This window comes from Pseudophryne corroboree, chromosome 5 (genome assembly GCF_028390025.1).
Source record: "Pseudophryne corroboree isolate aPseCor3 chromosome 5, aPseCor3.hap2, whole genome shotgun sequence".
Lineage (NCBI taxonomy): Eukaryota > Metazoa > Chordata > Amphibia > Anura > Myobatrachidae > Pseudophryne > Pseudophryne corroboree.
Genome location: NC_086448.1, coordinates 208,063,839 through 208,073,677, shown reverse-complemented (window position 1 = coordinate 208,073,677; position 9,839 = coordinate 208,063,839). Strand labels below are relative to the sequence as shown.

The following is a 9,839-nucleotide window of genomic DNA, read 5'->3' as shown; positions in this document are numbered from 1 at the left end:
TGTGGATGAAGGAGGGGGTCTGGAGGTGGTGTGCATGGGGGAGGGGCGATGTAGCGGGGGGGTGTTTTGGGAGGTGGGGTTGCAGGGGGGGTGAGGTTGGGTGATAGGTTCTAGAAATGCTGCGGGTGGAGGGGTGACTGCAGGGGAGCCGTGGATGGGGTCGGGAGGTGCTGCAGGTGGGGGAGGTGTGGTAGAACCACGAATGGGGGAAGGTGTCTATAGATGATGTGGGTGGGGGAATGGCATCTGCGGGGGTGTGGTGGGGGTCCGGATGCGCTGTGGGCAGGGGAGGGGGGTGCTGCGGGTGTGGGTGCTACGGGTGGGGGAGGAAGCGGGAGTGCGGCGGGTGGGAGGGAGATGTGGTGGATGCTGTGGGTGGGAGGGGGGGCATGTTCAGCGGTTGGGGGGCAGATGTGGTGGATGCTGTTGGTGCGGCGGGTGGAGTGGAGGATGTGGGGGTGTACCGGGGGGAGAAGTGGGTATGGGGGTGCGGGGGTGCCGCGGGTGGGGGAGGGGTGGTGGGTGCTGCATGTGGGTGCTACGGGTTAAGGAGGGGCGTGTGCCGCGGGTGGGGGTGGATGTGGTGGATGCTGTGTGTGCCGCGGGCAGGGAGAGAGGTGGGTATGGGGGTGGGGGAGGGGAGGGTGCGGGGGTGTAGCGGGGGAGAGGTGGGGGAGGTGCAGGGGTACTGCGTGTGGGGGATGGGCAGGGGGTTTTGCGGGTTGTGGGTGATATGGGTGGGGGAGGGGGCGGGAGTGCCGAGGTTGTGGGGGAGGGGTATGTGCGGGGGACGGATGTGGTGGGTGCCGTGGGTGGAGGAGGGGCGGGGGGAGCTGCGGGTGGGGGCGGGAGTGCCGTGGGTGTGGGAGGGGTGGGGGGTGCTGCGGGTGCTACGGGTGGGGCAGGGGGTGCGAGGCGGATGTCGCGGGTGGGTGATGGATGTGGTGGATACTGTGGGTGGCGCGGGGTGGGGGAGGGGCGGGCGGGTTTTATGGTGCGGGGGTGTAGCGGGGGGGAGTTGGGGGAGTGGAGGGAGTGCCGCGGGTGGGGGAGGGGCAGAGCTTGCTGCGGGTTGTGGGTGCTATGGGTGGGGGAGGGGCATGTGCTGTGGGTGGGGGATGGATGTGGTAGGTGCCGCGGGTGGGGTGGAGGGTGCGAGGGTGTAGCGGAGGGGAGAGGTGGGTATGGGGGAGGTGCGAAGGTGCTGCGAGTGGGGGAGAGGGCAGGAGTGCAGCGCGCGGGGGAGGGGCGTGTGCCACGGGTGGGGGGCGGATGTGGTGGATGCTGTGGGTGCCGCGGGTGGGGGAGGTGCAGGTGGGGTGGAGGGTGCGGGGGAGAGGTGGGTATGGGGGTGGCGGAGGTGCAGCTGTGGGGGTGTGGTGGGGTCTGAATGCGCTGCGGGCTGGGAAGGTGGTGCTGCGGGTGTGGGTGCTATGGGTGGGGGAGGAGGTGGGAGTACCGCGGGTGGGGGGTGAATGTGGTGGATGCTGTGGGTGCCACGGGTGGGGGAGGGGCGGGGCAGGAAGGGTGGAGGGAGCGGTGGTGTATGGGGGGAGAGGTGGATATGGGGGTGCCACGGGTGAGGGAGGGGTGGTGTTAGCTACGGGTGGGGGAGGGGCATGTGCCGCGGGTGGGGGGATGTGGTGGATGCTGTGGGTGCAGCGGGTGTGGGAGGGGCAGGTGGGGTGGAGGGTGCGGGGGGTGTAGCGGGGGGGAGAGGTGGGTATGGGGATGGGAAGGGGGAGGTGCGGGGGTGCTATGGGTGGGGGAGGGAGTGCAGCGGGCGGGGGAGGGGCATTTGCCGCGAGTGGGGGGCAGATGTGGTGGATGCTGTGGGTGCCGTGGGTGGGGAAGGTGCGGGGGGGGGTGGGGGTGAGGTGGGTATGGGTATGGGGTTGGGGAGGTGCAGTGGAGAGGGGGTGTAGGGGGGGAGAGGTGGGTACGGGGGTGGGGGAGGGGCAGGGGTGCCACGGGTGTGAGAGGAGGGGGGTGGAGTGGTTTCTGGGTGCTACGGGTGGGGGAGGAGGCGGGAGTGGTGTGGGTGGGGGAGGGGCGTGTACCGTGGGTGCGGGACAGATGTGGTGGGTGCTGTGTGTGCCACGGGTGGGGGATGGGCGGCGGGTGGTGCTGCAGGTGTGGGTGCTACGGGTGGGGGAGGGGGCGGGAGTGCCATGGGTGGTGGAGGGGCGTGTGCTGCAGGTGGGGGAGGGGCGGGAATGCCGTGGGTGGGGGAGGGGCATCTGCTGCTGGTGGGGGAGGGGCGGGAGTGCCGTGGGTGGGGGAGGGGTGGGGGGTGCTGCAGATGTGGGTGCTATGGGTGGGGGAGGGGGTGGGAGTGTCGCGGGTGAGGGAGGGGCGGGTGGGGGAGGGGTGGGGGGTGCTGCAGATGTGGGTGCTATGGGTGGGGGGAGGGGGTGGGAGTGCCGCGGTTGGGGGAGGGGGGTTGCTGCAGATGTGGCTGCTATGGGTGGGTGAGGGGGCAGGAGTGCCGCGGGTGGGGGAGGGACGGGGGTGCTGCAGATGTGGGTGCTATGGGTGGGGGAGGGCCGCAGGTGGGGGAGGGGCGAGAGTGCCGCGGGTGGGGGAGGGGTGGGGGTGCTGCAGATGTGGCTGCTATGGGTGGGGGAGGGGGCGGTAGTGCCGCGGGTGGAGGAGGGGCGGGGGGTGCTGCAGATGTGGCTGCCATGGGTGGGGGAGGGGCAGGAGTGCCGCGGGTGGGGGAGGGGGGTGCTGCAGATGTGTGTGCCATGGGTGGGGGAGTGAGTGCCGAGAGTGGGGGGTGCTGCAGGTGTGGGTGCCGCGGGTGGGAGGGTGCGGGGCGTGTGCCGCGGGTGGGTGGCGGATGTTGTGAGGGCTGTGGGTGTCACGGGTGGGAGGGAGGCGGGGGCGGCAGTAAGTGGTCGTCCACGGCATTCTCCTCCGGACTGTGCGGCAGCTGAGCAGTCACTGGCTGCAGTATCACCAGGGTGGGGGGAGAGAGGGGAGTGGGCGGAGATGGGGAGGGGACTGGGCGAGGATGGGCGGACCGAGGGAGGGGAGTGTTCCTGGCCTGCATCCAGCCACCCAGATCCCAGATCTGTGACTGTGACTCCGCCCAGCGTTAGCAAATGAGTCACAAAGTCACAGATCTGGGCTATTATATAGGAGATATATATATATATATATATATATATATATATATATATACACACACTGTATATATATATATATATATATATAGAGAGAGAGAGAGAGAGAGAGAGAGAGAGAGTGATTAGAGATGTGTGCGACCCCTGTGTTTTGGTTTTGGATCTGTATTAACTTTGTGTTTTGCATTTACCAAAACCGCTCTCACGTGTTTTGGTTTTTTATCTGTATTTGTTTTGTGTTTTCTTCAAAATTTATAAAAACAGCTAAAAAAACATAAATTGGGCCTTTTTTGTTCCTATGGTATTTTTAACCTCAATACCATTAATTTTCAGTAATTTCCACTCAATTTTGACCACTTCACAGTTCACAATATTATACACCAACATAAGCCGAAGGCTGGCTGGCTAAAATAAGCAGCAGAACAGCGGCACAAAACACGGCAGTTATTTCTGTTTAAAAATGTTTTGCAAATTAGTAATGTATTAGCAATAAGTAACCAACTGAACCAACTCGCAAGTACTTTCAATAGAAAACAATCCAACACAGAAATGTACTAAGAATAGTGTGTGGACCATCATTGCTCAAAAGTAGTAGTACAGTAGTTAACAAACAGCAAAGAAAAAAACCCCAAACCATGGGCCTAATTCAGACGTGCAAAATTTTGCGATCAGCCACCCTGACATGCGGGGGGACGCCCAGCACAGGGCTAGTCCGCCACACATGTTTGGCCCTCCCCCCACCGCAGAAGTACAAAATCATCGCACGGCGGCGATGCTTTTGTACATGAAGAGTAGCTCCCTACCAGCGCAGCTCCTGCGCACTGGTAGAGAGCTACCCGTCACTCTCCGGGTGGCAGCGGCTGCATGTGACGTCACGCAGCCGTTGCGGCAGACTAAGTGCGGGACCACACAACACCTGTCCCTATTGCCTGACTGAGTGATTATACAGTTATACAATGCACCTTAGCTAGGAGCGCCAGCTATAATGGTAGCAGAGATTCTTTCTGCACAGAATAAGTATTTGCTGGAGCATGAGACCCTAATTAAAGTAAACAGGTAAGTTTTAAATATCACCCATTCAGTCGTCAGACAGGCGAGGTGTCCGCTGGGAAACGCGTTTCACCCGAGCAGCTGCTCAGAAGTGGAAGTGAACAAGCCCGTGATCAGGTGAAACGCGTTTTCCCAGCGGACACCTCGCCTGTCTGACGACTGAATGGGTGATATTTAACACTTACTCAGTCAGGCAATAGGGACAGGTGTTGTGTGGTCCCGCACTTAGTCTGCCTCAAATATCAATAACTGTGTTTACCCTGTGTCAGTGGAGTTATCCTCCTGAATTAGGCGACAGGGTTCTAATCTTTTTCTGTGTACTGAATGAACCCTCATTTTCCAGCCTCTCATATGTGTGAACTGTGGTGGAACTAACTAATGTAATGATACATATCAGAGGTCGGGTATGTTATTGACTTATGTATACAAAGTCTTTTGTTATACCAAGCGATACTGCATCCTTTGAATTTGTGATATCAGACTATCCGACTCAGGATTTTTAGTTATTCATTAATCAAGGGGAACAATAGGGACCAATGTCAACGTGGATTTATTTCCACTCTTGGTACTTTATTCTTTTCGTTCTTCTTTTCTTCCTTTTTTCTTCTCTGCCTTCTGTGAGCTCTCATCCACGATTCTGAGGAGAGTGTCCCCTAAGGAGACACGTTTCCTCCGTCTAACGTGGACAGCAGATTCACGTCTACATATCCGACGCTATTCCCCGTCCCCATTTATCCCATTCATCTTTCCCTAGGAGGAATTAACCCCTCCTTTCCGGTGCACTCTCATTGATGGTACAGGGTCAAGTCTTTCTACGACCATACCCCTACGCCCGTGCCCAATCTCATCCGATCTTGGAAGCTAAACGGAGGCGGGCTGGGTCAGTACCTAGATGGGCAACCACTAGGGAATACCCAGTGAAGTAGGAAGACTCAATTCCCTGTGAAATAACACTAACAGCAGGGTCACCACTAATACCCGCTCCTACTATCTTTTGAACTAAGATCCTATCCCCGTCTTACCCCTCTTATCCAATCCATTACAGTGGACAACTACCAGGGTTGAAATTCAGTGTGTGGGCTCTCCCTCTCACGAAACTAACCCAACCTAGGGCTTTATTAATACAAACACAGTTTGTACTGATCTTTGGCAGACGGAATAGGCGTGGCATGTAGCTATCTTTCTGTATGCACTTATCCAAGTATAATTAAGATCTGAACATTTCCTATTTTTTCAGAACAGATCTCTAATGTTTTTATTTCAATGTTTGTCCATGGTTATTCCAATTGTTTTGTCTGTGTTAAGTTCTCACATATTTTAAGAGCAGAAATAAAGACTATATCAATTTTTTAGGCACATCATTTATCAGTAGTCACTAAGACTTAATAAGAGTGCGCCCAAACAAGAGTCATACTTTCTCTTTCCTCTTTACATTTGCCCTTTTATTTGACTCTGGGCGCACCACCACAAGGACAGATAGGAACATTTGATACCTAGAAATATTGTCCACTTCTGGCTTTAGCATTATTGCTTTTGTATATTGAATAGACCGGTGCAGGATCTACCTTCTCCTCAAACAATCATCAGGTAGCCCTTCTCATTATCATAGTTACAGAATAAGACACAAAAAACTCTATGGATACTATATATATATATATATATATATATAGTGTGTGTGTGTGTGTGTGTATATATATATATATATATATATGTATATATATATATATACACTGCTCAAAAAAATAAAGGGAACACTAAAATAACACATCCTAGATCTGAATGGATGAAATATTCTTATTAAATACTTTGTTCTTTACATAGCTGAATGTGCTGACAACAAAATCACACAAAATTTATCAATGGAAATCAAATTTATTAACCCATGGAGGTCTGGATTTGGAGTCACCCTCAAAATTAAAGTGGAAAAACACACTACAGGCTGATCCAACTTTGATGTAATGCCCTTAAAACAAGTCAAAATGAGGCTCAGTAGTGTGTGTGTTCTATGTGTATATGTATGTGTTCTATGTGTGTGTACAGTATATGTGTATGTGTTCTATGTGTGTGTATTTGTGTATGTGTTCTATGTGTGCTTTTATGTGTGTATGAGTTGTAAACATGTATGCTTTATATATTATTATACTAAAATTATTATTATTAATAATAATAATATTAATAATAATTGTATTTACCATTAGACTCCGCGCCATGACACTGTCAGAGCCAACACTGTCTGCACTGAATGCTTCCTGCCTCTCAGCCACGTGACACATCCATGGGAAATGCTCTTCCATCTTTATTTATATTATTTTCTCTTGTATAATAAAGTTTTATAGTACAGAACATCATTGTGGGAGCTGTCATGTTGTGCTGCCTTACATGAAACACAATTTCACTGTTATAATCTAACCACTCACTGCATCCACAGCAACATTTGTACATATAATCACATAACACATTTCAGTAACTATAAGTGTCGTTATGTATTACAGAAATCTCAGCGAAACACAGTTTATAACCTGCCACATGACTTGAATGTGAATATGGCAGATGTTTTAAAAGGCTGTTACTTATAGATGATAGTATATACAGTACACAGGACATATTACATTAGAATATTATGTTTCCATTCTCTCCCTTAAAAATTATTTAATTCATACACAAAAATAGATCAAAAGTGATTAAAAAGTAACACGGAGGTAACACGGAGCTAACCAACTACAGGTTCTGATTCCCTCATACATTCAATATTCAAATAGTAAAAAAAAAATATAGGATTCACTTTTAAGAGCACAACAATAATGACCCAGTATAAGAAATATGTTACTAGAACAATGGCCCTCATTCCGAGATGATCGCTCGCTAGCTGTTTTTAGCAGCCATGCAAACGCATAGTCGCCGCCCAAGAGGGAGTGTATTATCGCTTTGCAAGTGTGTGAACGCCTGTGCAGCCGAGCTCTGCAAAAACATTTTGTGCAGTTTATAAGTAGGTCTGAACTTACTCAGCCCTTGCGATCACTTCAGTCTTTTTGGTGCCGGAATTGACGTCAGACACCCAACCTCCAAACGCCCGGACATGCCTGCGTTTTCCCTACCACTCCGAGAAAACGGTCAGTTGACACCCATAAACGCCCTCTTTCTGTCAATCTTCTTGCGATCGGCTGTGAGTATGGATTCTTTGTTTAATCCATTGCGGTGCATACGCATGCGCAGTAGAGACCCGATCGCAGCAAAAATCGGCAGGGTGCGATCAACTCGGAATGACCCCCTATGTTGTATCTAATATCAACAACAGTCATTTTATAAAAACAACAACAACAACAACAACAACAAAGCTATGTACATAATAGGGATCAATAGACAAATGTCACATAGAGATTCCCTACAAGACAGAAGCTGATAAGTAGTGTCCTCCGTTGAATTACATCACCCCACATGTAAAATGAAACTGTATCTTATTAGGATATATACACAGTATATATAAATTGGAATACAATTTATAGCAATGGTTTCCAAACTTTTTTGAATCACGGCGCCCTAGAATATCAGAATGTTTTTCATGGCACCCCTAGGCCAAAAATTATTATTGAGACATTTAGAAAGAAACATTACATTAAGTAGATCGCGTTTATATGTCATCCTTAGGTTCAGCTGTGTGGTGAGGGACAAGATTTGGCACTGTGGGGCAATGTAACTGGCACTGTGGGGCATTGTATCTGGCACTGTGGGGCATTGTATCTGGCACTGTGGGGCAATGTAACTGGCACTGTGGGCCATTTTCAGTGGCCACACCCCTTTTGGAGCGTGGCCACACCCCTTCTGGTGTGTGATCACGCCCATTTTTCGCAGGCCCAGGAGAGGGGGGGCGCCGCCGGCGGCCATGGCATCATGCCCCACTTGCCCCCGTCACGCCGAAAGCTGAAATGTGAGGGGAGGAGAGCGCACCGTCTCTCCCTCCCCTCACCGCCGCTGAAAGCCCTAGCAGCGCTGCTGCGTCCGGCCCCCGGCGGCGTTAGCCAATCAGAGCTTGCGGACCGGCTCCTGATTGGCTGCCGGTCCGCGAGCTCTGATTGGCTAGCGAACCGGCGCCACACAGCCGCCGGAGACCTGTCCTGGAGCGTGCACACAGTGCTTATTCACAGGAGACAGAGGGACTGAGGGCATACATACCACCAGATCACAGAGCACTGGCCATGCCCCCACAGTTACAAAATTGGGAGGCGTGGCTCATGATCACGGCATTCCAGTGAAGCCACACACCCTTTTTATAGGCTACACCACTTTTGAGGCAGGTGCGGCTTCACCGTGCAAGGGGAGTCCCCATTTAGAAAGTAAGTACAGGGGTGCTGGTTCTGTCTTGTATGCTGTGAAAATACAGGGGTGCTGGTTCTGTCCTATATGCTGTAAAAATACAGCGGTGCTGTGAAAATAAATGAACACTGGCCCTGTCTTGTATGCTATAAAAATTCAGGGGTGCTGTGAAAATAATTGTACACTGGCCCTGTCTTGTATGCTGTAAAATTACAGGGGTGTTGTTAAATAGAGGGGTGCTGGCCCTGTCCTGTATGCTGTAAAAATTCATGGGTGCTGTGAAAATAAATGTACACTGGCCCTGTCTTGTATGCTGTAAAATTACAGGGGTGTTATTAAAATACAGGGGTGCTGGCCTTGTCCTATATGCTGTAAAAATACAGGAGTGCTGTGAAAATACAGGGGTGCTGGTTTTGTCCTTTATGCTGTAAAAAATCAGGGGTGTTGTGAAAATAAATGTACACTGGCCCTGTCCTGTATGCTGTAAACCAGGGGTACTGGTTCTGTCTGGTGTGCTGTCAAAAATACAGGGGTGCTGTGAAAATTTAGAGGTGCTGGTTCTTTCATGTATGCTGTAAAAAATACAAGAGTGCTGTGAAAATAAATGTACACTGGCCCTGTCCTGTATGCTGTAAAAATACAGGGTGCTGTGAAATAAATGTACACTGGCCCTGTCCTGTATGCTGTAAAAATACAGGGGTGCTGTGAAAATAAATGTACACTGGCCCTGTCCCGTATGCTGTAAAAATACAGGGGTGCTGTGAAAATAAATGTACACTGGCCCTGTCCTGTATGCTGTAAAAATACAGGGGTGCTGTGAAAATAAATGTTCACTGGCCCTGTTTTGTATGCTGTAAAAATACAGGGGTGCTGTGAAAATAATGGGGCACTGTTCCGTGTGCTGTAATAATAAAGGGGTGCTGTCCTATGAAATGGAGAACAAAAAATAATGAAAGATCAGGAATCACTTCCAGTTCCTAGTACTAGTACTGAAGCTGCTGCCACCATGACATTGATGATGCAATTCGATCAATGTCGTCTGCTAAGGCCAATGCCCAATTTCATAGAGGGCATGTAAAATCCAAGAAGCAAAAGTTAAGAACCAAATAAAATAGAAATTATCTGATAAGAAACGTAAAATTGACAATATGCCAGTCACGATATGAAGTGGCAAGGAAAGGCTAAGGCCTTATCTTATGTTCATAGCTGGTGGTTCAGCTTCTCATGAAGATGGTAGCCCTCCTCTCTCTCAAAAAATTAAAAAAATAAAAGCTTGTTAAGGCACAGGAAAAAACAACTGTGCATTCAGAGATATCACAAATCCCCAAGCAGAGTCCAAGTGTGTCCGCG

The 9,839-nt window shown here is 50.9% G+C and overlaps 1 pseudogene; it reads left to right on the top strand.

The window, feature by feature from the left end:
* The first annotated feature begins 4,988 nt into the window (after window positions 1-4,988).
* Window positions 4,989-5,107, top strand: LOC134930169 (5S ribosomal RNA; annotated as a pseudogene).
* The last annotated feature ends 4,732 nt before the right edge of the window (window positions 5,108-9,839 follow it).